Source organism: Pelodiscus sinensis, chromosome 8 (genome assembly GCF_052426305.1).
Source record: "Pelodiscus sinensis isolate ZL-2025 chromosome 8, ASM5242630v1, whole genome shotgun sequence".
NCBI lineage: Eukaryota > Metazoa > Chordata > Testudines > Trionychidae > Pelodiscus > Pelodiscus sinensis.
In genome coordinates this window covers 11,475,262-11,499,223 of record NC_143059.1, presented here as the reverse complement: position 1 = coordinate 11,499,223, position 23,962 = coordinate 11,475,262, and the positions used below count along the sequence as shown (strand labels likewise).

The 23,962-nt window shown below is 43.1% G+C and overlaps 1 protein-coding gene and 1 long non-coding RNA gene across 2 annotated transcripts in view; both read left to right on the top strand.

The window, feature by feature from the left end:
- ZCCHC24 (zinc finger CCHC-type containing 24) overlaps window positions 1-23,962 on the top strand; it is a 175,269-nt gene that overhangs the window by 44,722 nt on the left and 106,585 nt on the right. The window lies entirely within an intron of this gene.
- Window positions 410-23,962, top strand: part of LOC142830369 (uncharacterized) — a 28,709-nt gene continuing 5,156 nt past the window's right edge. The window contains exon 1 of the long non-coding RNA XR_012905557.2: window positions 410-22,713. This is a non-coding gene — a long non-coding RNA (uncharacterized LOC142830369). The remainder of the gene's footprint in view (window positions 22,714-23,962) is intronic.

The following is a 23,962-nucleotide window of genomic DNA, read 5'->3' as shown; positions in this document are numbered from 1 at the left end:
GATTTAGAACCGTTAACAACAACTCTCTGACTACGGTTATCCAGCCAATTATGCACCCACCTTATCGTGGCCCTATCTAAGTTATATTTGCCTAGTTTATCAATAAGAATATCATGCGAGACCGTATCAAATGCCTTACTAAAGTCTAGGTATATGACATCCACCGCTTCTCCCTTATCCACAAGGCTCGTTATCTTTTCAAAGAAAGCTATCAGATTAGTTTGGCATGACTTGTTCTTCACAAACCCATGCTGGCTATTCCCTATCACTTTATTACTTTCCAAGTGTTTGCATACGATTTCCTTAATTACCTGCTCCATTATCTTCCCTGGGACAGACGTTAAACTGACCGGTCTATAATTTCCTGGGTTGTTCTTATTCCCCTTTTTATAGATGGGCACAATAAGACCAAAGCAAACTGTTAAGAGCTTCAAAAAGATCTCACAAAACTAAGTGATTAGGCAACAAAATGGCAAATGAAATTTAATGCTGATAAATGTAAAGTAATGCTCATTGGAAAAAATAATCCCAACTATACATATAGAATGGGGACTAATTTAGTTACAGCTACTCTAGAGAGAGATCTTGGAGTCATTGTGAATAGTTCTCTCTAAATATCCTCTCAATGTGCAGTGGCAGTCAAATCAGCAAACAGAATGTTAAGAATAATTAAAAAAGGGATAGAGAATAAGACAGAGAATATCCTATTACCTCCATATAAAATCATGGTACGCCCACATGGTACGCCGCAACACTGGTGCGAAACAAGTGACTAAGGAAAAGTTATTTATTTGTTCCCATGATATAAGAACTAGGGGGCACCAAATGAAATTAATAGGTAGCAGGTTTTAAAAAAAGGAATTTTTTCTTCAGAGTGCATAGTCAGCCTGTGGAACTCCTTGCCAGAGGAGGTTATGAAGACTAGGACTTTAACAGGGTTCAGAGCAGAGCTAGATAAGTTTATGGAGGTTAAGTCCATGAATAGCTATCAGCCAGGATGGGAAGGAATGGTGTCCTTTAGTCTGTGTTTGTTTGGAAATGGATGACAGGACAGGAATCATGTGTTCTGTTCACTTCCTCTGGGGCATCTGTTATTGGCCACTTTCGGCAGACAGGATACTGGGCTAGATGGACCTTTGGTCTGACCCAGCATGGCCGGTCTTATATTCAGTAAAAGATATTTCCTCACCCAGCTGGTTTCTTTCATATCCTGGGATCAATATGGCTTCAGCAACACTGCAAACAACATATATGGTGAGAAAAAATAACATATATTTTTAATAACGTGAATTAATTTGTTTTAGTCGTATATATTATGGACCAGGTTCCCAGCTTGTATAAATGATTGTTGCTTCACTGAGTTCAAGCCAATTTACATTTGCCAAGGATCTGGCCCTATAGCTTTCACATATATTATAATAATCTATTTACATAAGACTTTTATTTCTACACATGTACATCTCAGTAAGCAGAGATTAATTCTCAGATCATGATCTTGAAAATACTTATGAACATGATTAAATAAATACCGTGCTTACAGTATGATCTCTTAAGTTTGCACATTTTAATGTACTGGAACAATATGCAGCTTTCAACCTATAAGCTAAATTTCATTATTGCAAATTAACTCTCTTTTACTTTTATATCTCGATCATATTTGTTTTTATTTTAGATGATTTAAAATTGGTTCAAGTTTATTCCCCAAGTGTATTTGTTTAAAATCTAAGACTTGAAAAAATAAACCTGGCTATGTTTAACTTTGCACTGCAGGTTTCTCAAAGATTGTGAGATCTGTATTTGTTTCTTTAAAACTGTTTTTCAGATCGTTGCAACTTTTGTTATGAAAATCTGCAGCAGTCTTATGAACAATAACAGTGGAGGGGTTCATGATTTTGTAACATCCAATTCAACCTCGACAACTTAAGCTAGTTGATAGTCCGAGATTTCAAAGATCACTCACTGATGTTTGCGTTTTGGACTTCTGAATAACCGATGTGTGTTGTGCCTTTAAACCATTTAGCAGCGCAGCATGTAACTCAGACTTCCATATGCAAGCAGAGAAGGGCCTACCATGGCCAATTTGTCTACATGGTCTGTGCTTTTATAGTAAGCTCACAGAGTTCCAGTTTCTAAATGGTGTCTCTGGCATGGTCCTTGACATTTGGATTAAATGTTTGATATTTCTCTAAGCATTTTGAGAAAGGACAATGAACCCAAATACAAGCAGATGAGAGTGAATACGTAGAGTAGGTGGGGGTGGGAAGGGAGAGAAAGTTCCAGTTGCCTCCTTTGGTTTTCTTATTCCACTCTCCTGTCTAACGTGCTTTTTGAGGATGCATCTTGGTTCCAAAAAGTGCCCAAGACCTGCCCAAAACAAAGTATTCCTGATGTCTGTCGTACACACCGTACTTTCACTCTGGTTTGGGGAAATGGAACGTAAAAGGACATTATGAACACAATTGGTCTAAAAATAACAAATACACGGCTTTTCTAGAATTCTGTTTCAGAATTCAATGACAGGCCATTCTCTCTCAGGCCTTGTTGGTCGTGGCGCTCTGTGACTAGCGTTTTAGCCTTACATGTTAGTCTTGGCTTATTATACCATTAGATTAGAGCAAGAGGCTACTTCACAGGCCCGTTGTCACTGCTCCAGGATTTCCTTGTGGCTGGTATCACCCTTGATGGAACTCCCATTCATATCAGTGGAACAGTGAGTTCAATAATCTCCATTTCATTTCACAGTCTGTTGCCCATTGACTGATCTCAAGAAGGATGGAGGGAAATGGATGTCAGGAAAAGGGTAGCGTTCAACTTGGGTTCTACTCTATGCATTCGTTTCAATTTAAGCTTCAGGTGGTAGCTGAGTTAGTCTGTACAGGATAAACTTAAAAAACAAAAACTGGTCTGGTAGTGCTTTATAGACTAACAAAACATGTAGATGGTATCATGAGCTTTTGTGGGCACAGCCCACTTCTTCAGATTACTGGAGAATGTTATCATATGTTAATACAACGATAAACATGCTGAATTAGGTTTAAAAAATCGTACGCCCGTAGTCAAGATCCAAATCCCATTGAAGTCAATGGGGGGACTACTACTGACTTCAATGAGTTGTGGAGAAAGCCGCAAATTCATAGTCATGGCACTTTTCCTAACACTAACAAAATGATATTTGCTCACTGTGCAATAATAATTCAGAATGAAATCCCATCTGGGAACTTAAATGTAAGCATTCTCTGCGAGGCACAGGGTTTGATAGAACCAAGAAGTATCTGTTTTCTTGCTCTCCCATAAAGTGCCCAGTAGACAAAGCAAGAGGAATACTAGAACAAACCCATAGCATTTATAGGTTCCTTATGCAAGTCTAGTAGAGAGTGCTCAATCTGAGAGAGGTGAAGTAGATCATGTCCTTCCACTGCAAAGCCTGTGGGATGGAACAAAAGAAAATAAACTCCTCCGAGCAGACTGTTGTTTTATGATAGGACGCCCGGTTGGGATTGTTGGATTCATTATCAGTATGACCTAATCTGTTTCAAATTAATCACAGCAACATAAAACAAACATCCCCTATGCAACACAGGCAGGATAGCACAAATAGCTGCCAGCACCGCAGGAAAAACAAATTTTTTCTTTGAGAGCAAGAAAACAGATACTTTTCGGTTCTACCAAACACATCTGCATAGCCATGAGCTTTTGCGCAAGAGCATCCATAGCAGTGTGGACGCTTTCTTCTTCACACAGCTCGTAGTGAACCTGTGGAACTCCTTGCCAGAGGAGACTGTGAAGGCTAGGATGATGAGTTTAAAGAGAAGCTACATAATTTCATGGAGGTTAGGTCCATAAAAGGCTATTAGCCAGAGAATAGAAATGGTGTCCCTGGCCTCTGTTTGTCAGAGGCTGGAGAGAGATGGCAGGAGGCAAACCGCTTTATCATTATCTTCGGTCCACCCTCTCTGGGGCACCTGGTACTGGCCACTGTTGGCGCAGAGGCTACTGGGCTAGATGGACCTTTGGTTTGACCCAGTACGGCCGTTCTTATGTTCTTATGTAAAGTCCATGGGCTTTCTGTGCATTTGCATGGACAATCAGATGCATTTGGCGTTACTTTGATATTTAAATAACTCAGTTGCCAAGCCTCAGTACTGATCATGTATTGATCATTTTTCAAGATTTCTTCCTCTGTCAGAGCAAACGTCTACTAGAGCCAGTCTCATAGATTACAGCATGATAGTGCCTTGATGCATAATTAATTCCAATGCAATATTGCAAAATCATAAGACCAGTAAACCCTGTATACACTATAGCAAACACTCGTATACAGTAAAACTCACAAAAAAAGCAGATTGAATTTTTCAGACAAAATATTTTTCTGCTAAACCTTGTAAGTGTCATTGGTGACATTTTAAATGCCCTTAAATCGCATTTTCCAACAAGAATTTTCCATGGGAGCATTTTTCCATTTTTCAATTGGGCTAGCAAAATGAACCATTTTTGTTTTGAAATGACATTTCGGGGAGGGAAACATGTTTCATTCTGGAAACAAACCAAGTATCGTTTCGACAGAACAGAATGTTTTGTTTTAATCGAAAATGTCAGCATTTTTACTTTGACGTTTCAGATTTGAAACTTCCTGGAATTTTTCGTTCTAGGGAATGTATCTGTGTTTTGCCATTCTTCTGAATTGGAATGGAAACAAATTTCAACATTTCTTATTGGATGAAAATTCCAGTTCTGTCCACAAATAATGATCCCCAGCGAGGCTTGGTTCAGACTAGCATCCTACAGCCGGCATATTTAAAAGGAGGAGTTGCCTTTTTAGGAGTGCCTCATAGATTTGCTTTCTCCCCCCTTTCCAGCATCTCCCTTTTCTCTTCTCCCTTCCTAGTCACTCCCTAACCTATGCACCCCAATTCCTCACTTTACCAACTGTGGTGTCTATCCCCTTTCTTCTCTCCACCCTAGTATCTCCCATTCGCACCGTCCCTCCTTTTTTCCCTGAGTTACAACACCAAGATTTCAAATCTCTCCCCCCCACCCCCCTGCTTTTCCCCTTATCTTTTTCCCTGCAGGCTAGAACTCCTGCCAAAGCTGGGGGCTGGGGTGGAATGGCCTGGCGCCTGCTTTCCTTCCCTCCTCCTGTCTTTCTCTGCCCTAATTCACAGAGCAGGAAGATGGGAAATGAGCAGGGAGAGAACAACAGGGAAGCAGCAGCGAAAGCAACACCTCTTCAGCGGGACCAGCTGTTCCTAGTGGCTAGAACTGGCAATTACTGCCCAGAACTTTAGTTTCCTTTCTGATTTGCCCAAGATAGTCTGGGAGATTCAGGGGACATGGAGGACACCCAAGCATTCCTCTCTTTGCAGTTACCATCCTATCCCAGTGGGAGCAAACATCAGCATAAATGAGTCAGGCACGCCCCTCCCTCTTGAGCAATTCAGACATTAAAGATAATTCAATCAGCCATCTACCTCCCTCCTGATGTCCAATCTACACAACTAGATTTTGAAATCAGAGGTAGACAAACACTCATCCACCTCTCTCCTGATGTTCTGCAACTCACCTGCACACTGTGCCCTTGGAACCACAGAAAATCATTCCCTTCCTGTCTGATGCTCCACCTCCGCATCTGGATTGTGCCATTAGAGGTAAAAGGACCCACATATAGTTGGATAACCATCACTTTAACTGTAGGTATAAGACCCGTATTAATGATAGGCAGCAAGCTCTAGTACATTAAATATGAGAGAAGTCATGTAATATACTCCATGAATGCAATATTCCCAGTGATGCTGTCTGGAGTAGAGATCTTACCTACCAGGTGTGTGTTTGCTAACAAGCCAGCCAACCTTCTTAGAGTTGCAAAAGGAGAGTCTAGGATTGAAACGTGTTTTTTTTAAGAGATCGTCACACATATTGAAAAATAAAGTGCTGACACTTGGCTACGGCACAGTAGAACTTCAAGGGCTTGTATAATGTTTATACTTTATAATCCTAAAAAGTCTCTAAATAGTTAAACACAAAACCCTGGAACAAGTCTCATTTAGCTGCAGTTTGCATCTTGTACTGTGAAAGTCACATTTTATACCTTTCAATTAACTGATTGGAAGTTCCTTGAGGCAGCAGCCTCTCTCAGTGCCTACCTTTGAAAAGGACAGTGCCTCTGTAAACGAGCTGAAACAGATCCTGTCAGCTTAGCCATGCTAATCCTTTTGTAAATCTGAGTGAACTTAATTTCAGGAGAGCAGCCCCTGTGCTTGCTCTGAGTGATTTTTCAATGGAGGCCAAGGATTCATCCTCTTTGTTTTGTATGAAAAATATAGTGTGTCTTCCTCAAACTCACAACACTGGGGCTATGTCTACACTGCAGGCTTCTTGCGCAAGAACTGTTTTGCGGAAGAGTTCTTGTGCAAAAGGTCTTCCACAAGAGCGTGTCCACACTGCCATGTGCTTTTGCGCAAGAGCGTCCATGGCAGTGTGGACACTCTCTTGCGCAAGAAAGCTCCGATGGCCATTTTAGCCATAGGGGTCTCTTGTGCAAGAAAATCATGTTGCCTGTCTACACTGCCTTCTTGTGGAAGAGCTCTTGCACAAGAGGGCTTATTCCTCATGGGGGGAGGAATAACTCTTCCGGAAGAAGCCCCGTTTTCTGACACTGTACTGTAAATTTACTTGTGTAAGAACGTGCGTGCAGTGTAGACACCCGGCAAATTTTTGCGCAAGAACAACAGTTCTTGAGCAAAAAGCCTGCATTGTAGACGTAGCCTTACTGTTTGAGTAAAGAATGAATGTTGTGCAGATTTACAAGGCACACTGTTCATTGGTTCGATCTGTTTTCTGTTGAAGGGTCTCACAAATATATTCATTGATTAATTATTATAGCCTCATAGCACACCTATAAAGGAGAGATGTATGGGTTGCCCATCCAAACTGTGGCAGAAAAGTTTTAATGGCTTGTCCAGTTATCTGGGAATAGAATCCTGATATTCTGATTCCATTCCCATGCTTTGATTACTGAGGTGTGTTTTCTGTTTGCATATATAGTGAATGAAACTTTGGCAACAGATCTGTCTGTATCATTCATATTCCTGAAAGCAATGTTTCATACTCTTCATAAACATGAAGCTCTCATAGCAAAAGAACACTAAGCAAAGCTACTAATCGCGCTTAAATTATAATCACACTGAGACGTTTTCTAATCTTTTCAGTAGCCTTTAACACTAGGGACTAAAATTAAAACTAATATATTGTTAATGAAATTTATAGTTTAGAAAGACATTTCCAAGTTTCATAAGCCCAAAACTGGACTTATCTTTTCTTCTCTGATCTAGTATTTCCTTCTATATATCGCCCTTCCTCCCTCATAACAGAGGAGCTACAGTGTTCTTTTGGTAATTAAAGAAAAGAAGGGAAAGAATTTTATACCAGACACTAATCAATACTAACACACCAGAAACTTGGCATGGAACATTGATGAAAAATGTTGGGAGTTTTACATTTATTATTGACCATTATGGGGGTAACACATTCTTGATTTTTTTTAGTTGAGTGTTAAACTATGTTTTTGATTTTCTCTTAAATTGTTATTCACCTTTTGTTTCTAACTCCCTTTCTGACACTCTGAATAAGAATTTGAAAAGTTCTGCTGAAATCTTCATCTCCATTAAATAGAACTCAGTAGACTAGAGACTTTTTTAACACATTACAAGTTATAAGGAATAGCCGTATTTTAACTAGACTTGGATCTTTGGATTGCAATGGGGATCAGGTCAGAATCTAAATTTTCCCCAGGTTCAGGGGGCGTTTCACATACAAAGCATCAGTTTCAAACCCATTGTTAATTTTAACCCATGTTGCAGATATCCCTACAGAGAAATCGTTGAAACTCTGCAATGGTCCAGCCAGTCAATATTACCACTTTAGCGTATATATTTATCCTCTTACACAACAATCCAAATGGTGCAATGTCAGACAGCAAAGCAGAAGTCCCAAATTCAAGCCAAGAGTCAGTCTTTCATCCTTACAAATATTTGTTGTGTGGGTTTCTTATCCTGCCTCAGCGCAGGGAGATGGTCTATAAGACCTTGAGGTCCTTTTGGCTACGTCTACACTGCACAGTTATTTCAGAATAAATTAATCTGGATTAGTTATTCCAAAATAGCTTATTTCAAATTAGCACGTCTACACTGCAGGGAAACCTCAAAATTAGTCCAAGGCAGGCTTCCCTAATGTAGACCTACTATCTCAATTTAGAGCTCTAGGAGGAATAACTTAGAATAGCCCTGGTGAGGGGCTGTTTTGAAACAGAGGAAGTGGAGTGTCTACACATGCCTTATTTTGAAATAGCAGTTTTGGAATAGGCGTTATTCTTTGTAGAATGAGGTTTACAGAAGTCGGAAGAAGCCGTTTGTTATTTCAAAATTATTTCAAGATAACGGAATGGCTGGGTAGATGCTCCCATAGTTATTTTGGAATAACAGCCATTATTCTAAAATAATGTTGCTGTGTAGTCATACCCTTCCACCCCAATATGTTAAATTCTGGGATCTTCTGCATCAGTTTTGCATGGGTAGGTGGTGGTTGAAATGATCTTATAAAAGTGCTATGCCGTTTCTGCAAAGTGGGTGTCCAAATGCAACCATTTTGATTCGACAACATGACACTCCCACTTTGCACTGTTGCAAATGACTACACAAGGCACAGGATAGTGGAGAATCAGGCCCCCCAATGCATTACTTAGAATTGCTGTGTAATAGCGGTTTCATTCCAGCACAGAGTGGTGGCGTAGCTGTGATAAGGAAAGTATTGTCTGTAGGCATGCCTATCAGCAGGGGCGGTTCGTGACTATAGGCGACGGCTGAGTCATCCTAGAGTGCCGCCTTCAATGGGGCGCCCGGGGCGCCCAATGATGATGTCACTCCATTGACGGCTGTGCAGGCGGGGGCACTGCAAAGTGCAATACAGGGTCGCCAGGCCTGAACTACACACTGAACTTTTCTGTAGTATCTATAATTTGACCTTGTTTCTTTGGCAGGGCTTTTTTTTTTTGGGGGGGGGGGGTTCCTTATTCCAGACTTGTTTCATCTGCTAAAATCAGGAGTGATTTTTTTTTTTTTTTTTTGTCCTGGCCTCTTTCTCAGCATGCTCCAGCTTGTCAGGCTCCCTTGAAATCTCTCCCTGCTCATCCCAAAACACATGCGGTGGTAGGTGGGAAATGCCATAGTCAAAGGAGAAGGGTTTCTTTGGGCGGGGGTGTGGAGCAGATGAATGCTACGTATCTGCAAGCATCAAAGAGGTTGACTAATCAAAACAGATAAGAAATAGCAAAAGACAAGACTGATTGCACAGAAGGTGTGTTTGCATAGCATCACATATAGGGCTGACACAAAGCTCCTGATTATATTGACTTTGCTGTTATTCAGTAACGAAGGTTTTGGTGATTAGCAATACTGTGACTATATGGGCCCTACTACTACAGCCACTCAGGCTGCGGCTCATTACGCTTTTAATTACACAAATCCCCCCTGTTAATGAGACCCGTTGGTATAATTAACATCACACTCCTAAGCCACAAGCCCTAGACCTAGTGTGCCAATTAACTTGTGATGAATTAGTTCCTTTCATACTGTACGGAATCCAGTTCTATAGGAGACAGGAGATTGGTAGCTACAGACTTGAAAGGTGTCACTATCCATGCAAAACTGTGGCACAGGCTTTTTAACAGTGATAATAAATAACTAATGTAATGCAATGATTTCCTATGGAACAATTTGAGGGACTGTATCAATGAGAGCAGCTGGAAGGATGAATGGCAGGAGCTGCTTCAAATCACTTTATTTCTGGCCTGAATTTGATCCATATTCTGTGTGTGTGTGTTTGCTGACTGAATGGGGGTGGGAAAGGAGATAAGCAGTTTCTTCAGTGCTCAAAAAGAGTTTTAATTCTCATCTGCTCTGGTCTGAGCTCCCATTCCTGATTCCGCATGCATGAGACTACTAACAAAATCCAGATGTCAGACCAAAAAAAAAAAAAAAACCCCAGAAAGCTCTCCCACCCATCTGGTGGATCAGGTTTCTTGGAGATTGGAGGGAGGGGGGAACAAGAGAGATTCCTAGAACAGCTGAAACTTTAGATTCCTGGATGTAAATAGTTTTCAAGGAGCATATGGGGGAGAGGGCAGAGGTAAAGCTGACAGCAAATCAAGATTTCCCCATAAGACAGCGGTGGTGGGGGAGGAAAGAGACGGGTGTTGTCTAGATCATATTATGAACTCTAACCAGCATAGTGTGCCCAGTTCTTTTTGTTACTCAGTTTCTCTTGGGGAAAGGGAAGTTTGCAAGTGTTGTAGGTTGCTAGTTGCCAGAGTCCTGGAAAATTACTGTGAGCACCGCAGATGGCAATTTTGAGTCAGAAATAAAGGAGCAACATGAAGTAAACTAGTCCAACTATAAAATTGGCAGCTTGACTTTTTTCCTCTTTCTCTTCGCTGGTTTGGGGCATGAATGCATGAACATGCTTTATATTCTACTATATTTCATTCCTGGAATGTTTGAAACTCATCACATCTTAAGCACAGCTGTGAGAAAAGTCCAGAGAATGTTGTACCAAAACTCTGGTAATGAAGAAGTAAGGGGGAAGAAAAGAGAAATTTTTTTCCTTTTTCTGGGAGAGAGGGGAGAGTGAAAAATCCATTTTACCTTAGTCCGGTGTGAGGCAAACACTTCACACAAAGGAAGTGGGAGCAGAAACCTTTAGGGGGTGGCCACAGCAACTTGACACACACAGTATGTCATTAAAACTGAAACCTTTGGTTTCGACTTTGTGCTGACGCTGGAATGGACTTCCAAATAGGCTACAGTGGAACTTTAAGATGCAGATCTGCGTAGGTATACCTCAGGGCCGAATTGTTCATTTCAGCAAAGCTCTACTCTCTGCATGCCCAAAGTTACTTTTGCTGCCTTTATAATCCCTGTCTTCTGGAGCTAGCTAGAGGCCGATTCAAGTCCTGGTGCGATTGAGGGAAGTTTCAGGGCTGCTCTGGCTGCATCCTGACTTCCTATAGCCAATATTCGGACAGCTGAGAATAGCCTGGATATAGCAGAGCTCTGCTCAACCCTGCTTTTCTATGGCTGCAATGCTGGGTGGAATTGGAAGGGAGGTGGGCACAGGTCTCCCCTGACTGGAGGAGCCTCCTCTACTAAGACACTTCCCTGAAAGCGGGGTAAGCCATCTTTAGAGTGCCTTTGCTTCAAGACGAGAGTTGTACGGATAGCATGTCTCTGTAGGGTTGGTTGGTTGGTTTGTTTTTAGGGTGAGAAAAGGTAGATCTGAGAAATGCCCTTTGCACGTGGTGTGGAAGGTGTTCATGACAGCACAATGATTCAGTCCTCCGTCTCTTCTCCAGCCCCTCTTACGCTCGGTCTCCTAAACTAATCAGCTTTGGATGAGAACAGCTCAGGTGATCCTGCCGACAGAAAGTTCTGCCGTGCCTGAGGAGCAGAATTGTTGCCCACTCTGCTCTCCTGTTTAGCTAGGTTAGGCCCAGGGTCTTGAAGCTAAAGGTGGAGGCTTTGAACTTGACTTTGTGGGAAGCAGCAGAAGCCAAGTCTGAGGGGTTCATGCTAGACAATGTTGCTGAGGAGAGGCACTGCAGTGTTCTGGAGTAATTGGAGTTTCTGAGGGCTGGTGGCTTCCTGCTCAGGTATATTACATTGCTGTAGTCCAGAGGGAACATGACGGTGCGTCGCTAAGGTCAGGTTGCTGACTGTCGGGGTGGGATGTAGTTTCTTACCCCACTGAAGACAGTAGAAAGTGTTACCTCTGAATGCTGCTATATGAGAGTTTAGGATTGGGGAGAAATTCAGAAGCATGTACTTGAATTGACCAATTGGTGGCATGGTAGAGGTGTATTTTCAACCAAAGGCGCTGAGGTGGGACTGTAATCTCTTCAAATCACTTTCCTCTGCGCACTAGCATCATCTCTTGAGGTAAGTAGGTGTAGGTTCAACCAGCTTTTTGTCACCTGAGTTGTTCTCATCCAAGGACTATCATGGTGGGAGTAGTTTATGGTGAAGTGGTAGATTCATGTCTCATGCATACTGCTGCACTGGAGTCCATCTTGTCTGACCAGTCTGTCTAGTGGTTGCATGCCAATGTTAAATCCTTTGTAGGTTTGCCAGCTGTCCAGTTTTCACCCCAAAAGTCCGGTAATTGCATCTTCTGTCTGGTAAAAAAAAAAAAAACCCTGAAAATACTGGAAAATGTCCAGTTTTTTTTCTTGTCTGGAAGGCCAGCAGGAACATTTTTCCCATGCTGCATCTGGCGGGGGCAGAAGGAGTGGGCAACAACCTTTTTTTTTTGTTTGTTTGTTTGTTTTTTTTGTTCAACCAAAAGGATGCGGCCTTCTAGGAAAGATTTAGACCATTTTAGTAAGTTTCCTGGGAATGCTGCCACCTCTCTCAGGAAGAATAGTAGCATCTCATGAGTCTCTCTTGCAAACACTTCTTGGGATATCTTCTCCTTCTGCTCCCAGACCTCCTCCCACGTGCATGCCGCAAACACTTGGTTGTGGTGTAGGTTAGAAACCAGAAGCTGGCTATAGGAAGTCAGGATGCAGCCAGAGCATCCTGTGAGGGGAGAAAGAGTGAGGGGAGAAAGATACTGAGAGGAAGCAGCTGCTGTCTGAAGGCTCCACTCTGGTGTTAATTATGTGTGTGCCTGAAGCCAGAAGATGCAGATAAGTCTGTGTGAAACTTTCCACAATGGTTACCTCAATCAGGGCCTTACAAACTCCCATTTCAGTAAGTGGCTGTAATGCCACTAATTTCACTGGGAGCTGGATCAGACCCTACGTGAATTCTGCCTACCAGCCTTCGGAGCTGCTGTTTGCATCTTTCAGTCAGCAAGAAAACCGCCCAGACCTCCACCTGCACTGTCAGAATCAGTGCAGCACGTACTCCAAACTCCCACCCTCTCTAGCTTCCCAACCTCTGCTCACATCCGCTCCTCCCTCTTCTTTAGACATCTTCACAGGTCCCCTCATCTCCTCTTCCTCCTCCTGACTGACTTTCCCACATCATGCAGCTATTCCCTCATCCAGTTATTCTCGTTAAAGCTCCCGCTCCTTTTCCAACATAGCAAGCTTCTGAATTCTGACCAGGTGCAGGTCCGTCCCTTCTCTGAGGCCACACTCACTCTTGTAGGAGCGGAGGCAGATCTGTTTACAGTTTAGGCAGAAGCGTGTCAGTAGTGGCGCATATGAAAAGCACAGTTGTAGGGGGTAGGAAGCATAGGCCTTCGGAAGAATTGGGTCTCAAAGCCTGCATGAAAGTGTTGTACTTTTCCCATAGGCACAAGACTCCTCCAGTTTTTCCTTCTTGGACTGTTTTTACCTGCATTTTCTCCCTCAGTCTCCAAGGATTTTCATTTCATCATTAAGCCACCACCTCCAGAGAGCATGCAGTTTAACACTAAGACACAGAGAGTCCATCTCTGGACATTTATCATGCACTTTGGGTGATGTTATTGTAAGAGAGCCCAAGGAACAGTGAGTCCCAGCAGTTAAGTCACAGACCTTGAAAAGGAGCGCTAGACAGTTAGTGCTTATTAACCTTAATCCAGAACTCCATATGTTGGCTTGAAAGACCCATCAGCTGCATACAACAGCTGTAAATGTTCATGGTGTTCTTGTAAAATTGATGGCGTCCAAGCTTCTACGTAGCAGGCTGCAACTCCTAGTTTCAACTTCTTCGAGGTATCGCTGGGTTAACCAGCTGAATGTGGGATGCAGGCAGTAGAAAGTTCCCTATTGTTTGGCACCCAGAAACACAGTGGACTTTTGATGTAACCCCTTAGTTGCTGCTGAGCTTCAGTCACGGTGACCATTGGAATTGGATGAGTGATTATGTAGACATACAGTATCACAGAACGCAGAGGTGACATTAGGACACTTTTGTCAACTCCCTTCTGCCAGTGCAGCTTTGTCCCAGGCAGGTGTATCTGAGACCAACTATCTGCTGACAGCGTATTTGGTGGATTCAATCTCCTCCTCCATGGAACACCCATGATCCGATTTTGATTGCCTCCGTTGTGGTGTTTTTTGAAGAGCTATAATTTTAGAATGGAGGGAGCCCACCCCCCTGACTAGACTTTGGAGCCCAAGCCGCAAGTGCAAAGCACAGCCTACGCAGCTACTTCTAGAGCGCTAGTTTGAGTGCACAAAGTCCAAATCCATGTCTGTAGACCAGGGCTGGAAAGCTTACTCCCATGGGCTCCAAAATGTTGTGTAGACATACCCTAACTGTACTGCAAAGTAGGGAAAAAAACAAGACCTATGTTACCAGATGGATGGCAACTCTTTCCCCCGAACCAGGCCAGGCAGGTGGCAGAATTCAACCTCTTTATACAGCAGACATGGGAACTTTTCTCAGGGAATCTGGTGAATCTTAGATCTTTTGGGAGATGTTCCTGACAGGCTGGGAATAACACGAGGAAATACACAAATGACTCTGGGTAAAGTGATTACCCAACGGAAAGTCTGGTCACCGCAAATTCCACTTTCCCTGTCTCCCATGTGGATTAAAACATGCCACCGCCCCTCCATTTTAACTTTTAAGTCGCAACAGCTGCACTGGGGTTTGCATTTTAATAGCCTTCCTGTCTCTTCGGCTCCTGTCAGAGAAAAGAGCTTATGCTGCAGTACTCATGCTGCAGGCACCCAGTCTTCAACTAGTTCTTCATTTTAAATGGAATGGCAGGGCTAGGATTTCCAAAGTCTGCTCCTCCGTCACACCTGCCTCACCTGCTTCCTCCACTGGGCTTACCTCAGAACTTTCCCCACTCCCAGAGTTTTCACAAAGCTGCCTCTGTTCTGCCTGAACCAGGAGCTGTGCCACTGGACGGTGAACGTGGGCATAGTTTTATTGAAGTCAGTGAGGGTGCACCTCTGTACAGCACCGGAGGATCTTGCCCACAAAAACTATTTGCATGATAAAATAGAAAGGAAGTTCCAGGTGACGCCTTCGCTGCCTGGGACTCTTTAGCCAGTAGGATGTTTTGCCTTTAGTTTTTTATTATGGTTTAGCTGTTACCCAGTTTCACCACCACGCCAAGGGCTACCGCCTCGTGGTGCTGTAGATATGCATATAGGTTGTGATGTGATTTGAGATTGTACGTGGAAAGCACTATATTAATGTTAGTATACTTCTGTGAAACAAGCTTCACACAAAGTGGTGCATCGGACATGTTAATCTTATATCCATTAAAATGGCTATGTAAAAAACCATTTTATTATTTTTCTTGGGTGGCCGCTAGCCTTATTTTATCTTGTGCGTTCTGACACATTGTGGCATAGCCACAGCGACACTCTCGTGGCTGATGCCAGGATCAAAACCGGGACCTCCACAGCTTAAAAAGCGCAAGTTGCTACAGCTGTATCAGACTCGCCCTTCCTACTGATGAGAACCAGAGAAGGATGGGGATAACACATACTGAGTGCATTATAGAAGCCGGGCCGGTGATTGATGCTCTATCTCTTCCCAGACATTTTCCCACCTATTCTGTTTGTGATTTATATTTTATGTAAGCAGAGGTGGCAGGCTCTGCGTGAATTAATTGAGAGCTTTCTCTAGCCAGTAGCCTGCTTACAGGACTGGTTTGTGCCTTATTGCGGCTACTGCTTAGTATCCTCTTTCCACAGGAAGCTAATGATCCAACCAGAAGACCAAATTATTCGGTGAGGAATCCTGGTCACATGCCACATGAGGCACAATGCACAGACCCTAAGAAGTCCTGAAATAAAGCAACAAATGGTCGCTCATTACTAAAATGTTCTGAATTGTGGTAAATTTCAGCTTTAGGATTTGCTAGCCACCAAAACACTTCTTTAGGGACCACGGAAATTACCATCACATCCATTTCTGTGTATCAGTCAGGGAATGTTCACTGTGTGGTGTTGAACGAATCATCATTGTCCAATCCTACAATTGCCCATTACAGGCTCTTTTAAAGATACAGAGGTTCAAAGGTGTTCCTGCTTTTTTTTTCTTTTTCAAAAGGTGTGAATGTTAAGTTGTGATTATTAGTAGGAATATCGATGAACCTCTTTGCATTCCGTTATTTAAAATGCTGCTAACCTGCTGGTGGTGATACATAAGTCGCTAGTAACAATATGTCCCCGCAAGGTATGACTAGGAGAGCCAGTAAAAAAATACATTTAAAAAATATTGAATGAAATGAAACACTTTTTTTTTCTTTTAATATATTTCACGGAACTTTTCCAGTGTCAGTGAAACTAAGAAAAACTGAAATGTGTATTTTCCTCTGGATTTGAATCAAAATGAACATCTTTAGTTTAAATAGAACAAAAAAAATTTGAGTGTGCTTTGTTTCAGTGAGTGATTGAAAATTTAGAGGGGGAGCAAAACATTTCTGCAAAAATGTTTTGTTTACTTTGAAAAGTCAATGGAGCACTATTTGCTCAACGTTTTAGATGAAAACATTTCAGCTAGCTTGTGATGTAATGCTTGCCATTTTGATAGTCCAAAGCAGAATGTCAGTGAGTTGAGTTTCTCTGGAATTACAATTCTCTCTCCTGCCTCACTTGCGCATGCAGTTTCACTTGGATAGACCGGGGGAAAACCTGGCCCTGCTGAAATCAAAGGTGAATCGCCCACTAACTTCAATGGATTCGGGATTTCCTTACACTCCTGAATAACTTCAATCATATCGGTAGCCTGAATGAACTCAATGTCTACAATGTACACTGGTGTCATTTTTCTAACTTGCCTCCAGTCTCTAAAAATACTATTCACTCAAACCCAACATTCCTTTCAACCCTGTGTCTTAATGGATGGTAGTTTGAGGAGAGTCAAAAGCTCTGAGGAGTGAGCATCAGGGAGTGGTTACAGTAGGTGGCTGTGTCTACATTGGCACCCCTTTCCGGAAAAGGGATGCTAATGTAGACTTCGGAATTGCAAATTCCGTGGGGGATTTAAACATCCCCCGCGGCATTTGCATTTACATGGCTGCCGCTTTTTTCCGGCTCTTAAATCACATACCTGTTCTATAGGGCTCACGTGTTTCAGGGTGCTCTGACCATCTCTTCTTGTTGGGTAGAATACTGAAGTCATTTACTGCATGGCAGCCACATCTGACCTATTTAAGGCTTTGTTTTCTATCACAGAATGGGCCTTGTTCCCCTCTGCTCTTTATAAGCATACCCTTCTGCGTTCTACACGCTGCGGTAGCATTTGCTAGCTGCATTAGCTGGGTAGGGTAAATCCCCTTCCTTATGTGGTTTCCTATACTTCCCACCCCACATCCCTTCCCTCATAGTGGCGTATCACGGAAGGAGTATTTTCCAGTATTACTTTTCCGGGGAGTACTCCGATTGCAGGGCATTGGGTGGAGCATGACCTAATGTAAACCTGAGTGACTGGCAAGTCTTTTGCTTCCTGGAAGGAGGAGTCAAAGCAGCACTCTGTATGTAACAGGGAGATGGAGAAGAGGAGAAAACCACAGCAGCAGAATTCACCAGTAAGTTACTTGCGCTCCTTGGAGAAAACTACTCCATGTCTCTCTTGAAACCCTGTCTCTCATGTGGCTCAACAATTTGCTCACTGGACCTTTGTGCAGGCTTCTGGCTGTTGAAGGTTTTTAAAAGGTACAGCAGCTTCTTTTGTTCTGTAGGCTAATAATGTAATTAGCTATCTTTATAAAATAGTCTCTCTGCCTGTCTCTCCCCCTCTCTCACGCCCTTCCTGCCCCTCAGAGAAGCACCTATTGAAGATCTGCATCACTTCCTGGTGTGGTGAGGCACCTTGACTGGTTATGGAACCAGACCACTTCTAGGGAACATATACACAGCGGTATAGTCTGCATCTATACTACAAGCTGCAATTTTGACATAATGTCGAAATAATGTTGAGCTGGAGGACGTATTACTCAGACTCCTGCAACCCATATTTTACGAGGAGTAAGGGAAGTCACAGGAAGAGTGCTCTTTCTCAGACTTCCTGCTATGTAGACAGTGCCAAAAGCTGAAATAAGCTAACTTAAGCTACGCAATTTGACATAGCTCAAGTTGTGTCAGGTATCTCCGCTTTAGCTCCTGCTGTGTAGATGTACCCCTATTCCTCGCATACCTCATTCCATCATTAACTCAGTTGGACTTTACAGTTGTCCTGCCTCCTCAGCCAGGACCCCAGGTGTCTGCCTCTCACTCATCCCCCACAGTTTGCAGGTGTTCTGCCAGCAATAAAGCGAGCCGGGACATGACTGCAGCTTTGGAGGCAGGAGTCTTAGAATAAGGCTAACCATTTGCACTGCAGAGAACTGTTGAAGTCTTTGGTGCCCGGCTTAGTCGGAACAGTATTTCAGGCTATTTGGCAAAGCTGTGTCACCAGGTTCGTTTACATGTGTTTAAGCTACACAGTGCTCTTGCGGTCTTACAGTAACCAAAAAAAAGATGATTTCATTATGATTTCCTGCCTTGAATGGCAGATTTTGACGTTTTGTTACTCTGCCTCCTCTGCTTTTTATATTTAATATTCCGGAGTACCCTCTTAGTCCACTAAAAAGAAATAAGCATCTTAAGGCAATATTGTTTCTATAGCACACATTTTCACAAACTTTGATTTTGTGTGTGTGTGTGTGTGTGTGTGTGTGTGTGTGTGTGTGTGTGTGTGTTTTAACTGTTAGGATTAGGATAGTCACTGTTAAAGGAAACAAACTTTAACATCCTTATGACATCAGAATTTCAACTCCAACTGCACTATCTTACAGCCTAGGTCTGTTTATACTTCCAGTGACAGGCCCAAGCAGTTAAAATCTAATTTAGGAAAATAGACAACACACAAGGAAAGCGGGAGGTGGGAGAGGAAAGAGTAAGGGAGGGGGTGGGGAGAAAGCATATTAACTAAACTTCCTTAAAAAGGAAATCAAAAGCTAAGAGTAAGAGAGGAGTTTCCTGTCAGCTGTGGGGAGTTGCTTTAAAGGGGATGTAGCCTTACTTACAGTTTTCTGATCTAAGAGTCAGAGAACTTCCCTTTGGTCTAGTTCGCCAGCTGGAATTGAACTGCACACACATTCGACCTATCTGTCCCGGAAGGTACTTAAGTGCAAAAGCTCAGAATCTCAGTGGCAGTGAAAGCACGATTGCTTGATATTGCCAAAAAAAACCCATGGTTGGTGAGTGCACTAAGGAGCCTGGGTAGAATGAGTTGATGTTCTTGGTCCAGTTCCCAGTGCGCCAGTGTCCACATCCCAGATGCCACTGTCATGACTGGCACAAACTGCTACCTTTATCGGCAGCCTCTGGAACTGGGGCACGGAGACCCTCGCACTTCTGAGGATTGGCCAGGTAAGCCAGGTGAGGGGAAGTTTGCATTACCATAGCCTGTGCTGTACCTGTTGTGTGGATCAAGAGAGAGCTAAGCATGACATCGGCATGTTGCATGCTCTAATTGGCCATGCTGCTGGGAGGATGAAGGACTGCTCCTTATCCCATCTTTCTGGGGGGTATATCAGAAATCGCAGGTGCATTAGAAATGAGATCACAGCATAGTAGCAGCAGTACTGGGAAGGGGGACTCCTACGTGCGCTGGATATTTTGGGATAGCGGTGGGTGTCCAAAAGAATGGGCATCACGGGAAAGAAAATCCACTTGGCTCCTGGCGTGTGTCTAGACTACATGGCTCCGTCAACGGAGCCATGTAAATTAGTTTATTCGGCATAGTCAAAGAAGCGGGGATTTAAATAATCCCCACTTCATTAAAATAAACATGGCCGCCGTGCCGTGCCGACGATCAGCTGATCCGACACAGTCTAGACGCGGATCTGTCGGCTGGGGAAGCCTTTGCCGACTGACCCTGTAAACTCGTTTCACGAGGCATAAGAGATCGGTCGGCAAAGGCTTCCCTAGACTGCTGCGCTGTGTGTATTTAAATCCCCGCTTCTTTGACTGTGCCGAATAAACTAATTTACGGAGCCATGTAGTCAAGACATACCTCTGGTGACGGATCCCCTGAAACAATCTGTCAGAACATCCCCTCTCCCCCATATTTAGGGCATCCAGCCCAGGGACAAGAGAGCTGAGACAAGAGAGCTTATGAAAACTATCAACTGTGTTCCCTTTAGTCCAGCAAAGGCAAAGGCAAATGTTATTTGTTACTGGCTTAGAGAAATGCCCGCTTTTTAGCAGGGTCTACAGAAAAACACGGAGGTAACTCTGAGTGCCACCCTGGCCGACTGAAGACGGTGAAGGATCCCACATCATTTGTAGCATGTTGCGAGGAAATGCCTCGTTATGTAGAAAGGCACCCTGGGAAATCTAGTAAGATGATTATTTAGTTGTATTACGGTAGCGCTTAGCATCCCAAACCAAGATCTAGGACTCATTGTACTAAACACCATCAATATACATCGTAACAATAGTCTTGGCCTCAGAGAGCTTATAATTTAAATAAACTAGACAAAGGATGGGAGAGGGGGTTGGTCCCTATTTTACATAACAGGAGCTAAGGCCCACAAATTAAATTTTGGCCCAGGATTCCATAGGACATACGCAACAAAGCCAAGAAATTGAATGCACATCTCAGCGGTCCCTTGGCCTTTGACTAGCTACTTGAATCTAGGTGGAACGTTACAAACTTGGGTCTGTCTGGTCTGCCCCTCTGTTGAAGAGACGTGAAGGCCACACTATAGGTTTTCTTCCAGATGCCATTAGCCCTCAACTTCTCTTTGAATTCCACTTGTCTACCAAAGCGTCAATAGTTGGATTCTACTGCAAGAGTTCTAGGACACATGCACCTGCAGAAGACAATTTCATTTAGTAGTCAGTGAAGATAGTTCCAGTTGTGGCCTATTCAGCTATTGTTTCTTGTAGTGTCACATATTTTCCCATAGTAATACAACAGAGACATTGTGCGTGGGCCTCTCTGACTTAACGGCAGTGTTTATGCTAAGGAATTTCAGTCACAAAAAGCATCCTTTTATTTTACAAGGAGGCGGTAATGTGCCCCTAGAATCCAGCCACATCGTGTGAAACAGAGCAGGGTTTGTTCTGACCAGTGGACTTTGCACGGGAATCTTTCTAGTGCTGTTAGGAATATATTCCTTGACTCTCCCAGTTTGCCCTCAAGTGGCGTAGTGCCCCACACAGTTCCCATGGGGAGTGCGTGGTTTTCAAAACTGTAGCCAGCTCCACCTTGGTAAATACTAGTGCCCAGGGAACTTTGGTCTGCCATGTTGCTACTGGCTCGAAGTCCTAGCTAATATATACTGGAAACAGCATGGGCTGTGGGGGTAGTTTCATTAACATAAAGACTGACGGGACTGAGTTTCTGCAGTTCACTCAAGACGGTCATCGCTGTGTGCTGCTTTGAGGACTGCGCAGGGGGAGAGGCCTTTTTGGGAATCACAGCAGTTCATTGTAGCTGCCTTCTAAAAGAAGCAGAACGTGGGTTTCAGTAACTGACCGCAAAGTTAGAAACAAATGCCTGTTCTCAGCCCCTGAAGAACAGAGGAAAGTGACATATATTGCAGTCAGCAAGTTTTCTTTTTCTTTCCCTTTTTTTTGCAGTGCCACTAGAAATTTGCAGTTTGACACATTTTATGGCATTTTATGTGAGGTCATTTCATGGTGGTTCTGTTTATGGTCCACCAGAGATGAAACTTGAGAGCAACAAGCTTGAGTTGTTGAAACATGAGCTCAGAGGTAAGAGGATAGAGCCAGACCTGGCTCTGGGTTCACAGTTAGACACCTCCCCATGTCTGGGTCATCTGTTTTGAGAAAAAGAATGGTTTTAAGTTAAGGTGCCAGACTGGAATTCAGGCAATATTGGTTCAATTCATGTCTCTGCCACCAAGTTCCTGTGTGACCTTGGGCAAGTCACGTCATATCTTTGTCTCAATTTTCGATCTATAAAATTAGGGTAATTATAAGACCTTTTCCCTCACTCCTTCTCTATTTAGACTGTAAGTTCTTCGCAGGAAGGAGTTTCTCTTATGAGTCAAATGTGCAGCCCTTGGCACAAAGGGAACCCATCCTTGGAATTCTGTGTACTATTCTAATATAAATCAAGATAACTTTGTGACAAAGGGAGAAAATAACATTGTCTTCACTCCCCGATTTTCATGCATTTGAGGGTGATAAGAAGAGGCTAGCACACTGCACAGATTTGCAAAAAGCTGGCTGTTTACAGGAGAGATGGTGAACCTGAGAAAAGTTCAGCTAAAGTTCAAAACTTCCACATAGAACCTCTCTCAACCTTTTGGGGTTGCCAAGCAGAGCTGGAAGGCAAACAGGAACAGACTCTTCCACGAGATTTTCCTACATGGTCAGCCCAGAAATTTTGCAAGGGCAGCTTTTTCTCATGGTATTTTGGCACCTCTACTTCTGGTCCCGGCTGGAACCCAGAGGAACAGAGCCATGAGAAACTAAATCTCATGGAGGTAGCAAATTAACCAAACTTTTTTTGACTTTCAGCTACAGGCAGCAAAGTTCACACTAGTTCTCAAGTTTTATCTATACCCAGGCCTCCTTTGAAGGCTCAACTCTTGAAATACATGCTCCCCCCCCCCCCCCCCTTACAACTGGAATTATGGTACCTCCTTGGAGGCTTGAACCTGCCCCACGGAAATCAACCGGTGTTTCACTATTAACATCAAGGAGAGCAAGATCAGGCTTTAGAAGCGTAAGGCAAAATGTTATGAGAGGTTTTGAAAAATCATGGCAGACGGGAGATTCCAGAAGACTGGAAAAGGGCAAATATTGTGCCCATCTATAAAAAGGGGAATAAGAACAACCCAGGAAACTACAGACCGGTCAGTTTAACGTCTGTCCCAGGGAAGATAATGGAGCAGGTAATTAAGGAAATCATATGCAAACACTTGGAAGGTAATAAAGTGATAGGGAATAGCCAGCATGGGTTTGTGAAGAACAAGTCATGCCAAACTAATCTGATAGCTTTCTTTGATAGGATAACGAGCCTTGTGGATAAGGGAGAAGCGGTGGATGTCATATACCTAGACTTTAGTAAGGCATTTGATACGGTCTCGCATGATATTCTTATTGATAAACTAGGCAAATATAACTTAGATAGGGCCACGATAAGGTGGGTGCATAATTGGTTGGATAACCTAGTCAGAGAGTTGTTGTTAACGGTGCTAAATCCTGCTGGAAAGGGATAACAAGTGGAGTTCCTCAAGGGTCTGTTTTGGGACCCGTACTGTTCAATATCTTCATCAATGATGTAGATATTGGGATAGAGAGTACGCTTATTAAGTTTGCAGATGATACCAAACTGGGTGGGGTTGCAACTTCTTTGGAGGATAGGGACATAATTCAAAATGACCGTAGCAAGTTAGAGAAATGGTCAGAGGTAAACAGGATGAGGTTTAATAAAGAGAAATGCAAAGTGCTCCACTTAGGAAGGAACAATCAGTTCCATACATACAAGATGGGAAGTGACTGTCTAGGAAGGAGCATGGCGGAAAGGGATCTAGGGGTCATAGTGGACCACAAGTTGAATATGAGTCAACAGTGTGATGCTGTTGCAAAAAAAGCAAATATGATTCTAGGTTGTCTCAACAGGTGTGTTGTAAGCAAAACTCGTGAAGTCATTCTGCTGCTCTACTCTGCACTAGTTAGGCCTCAGCTAGAGTACTGTGTCCAGTTCTGGGCGCCACATTTCAAGAAAGATGTGGAGAAATTGGAAAGGGTACAGAGAAGAGCGACAAGAATGATTAAAGGTTTAGAGAACATGACCTATGAAGCCAGGCTTCATGAACTGGGCTTGTTTAGTTTGGAAAAAAGAAAATTAAGGGGGGACATGATAGCGGTTTTCAAATATCTAAAAGGGTGTCACAAGGAGGAAGGAGAAAATTTGTTCCTCTTGGTTTCTGAGGACAGGACAAGGAGTAATGGGCTTAAAGTGCAGCAGGGGAGGTTTAGATTGGACATTAG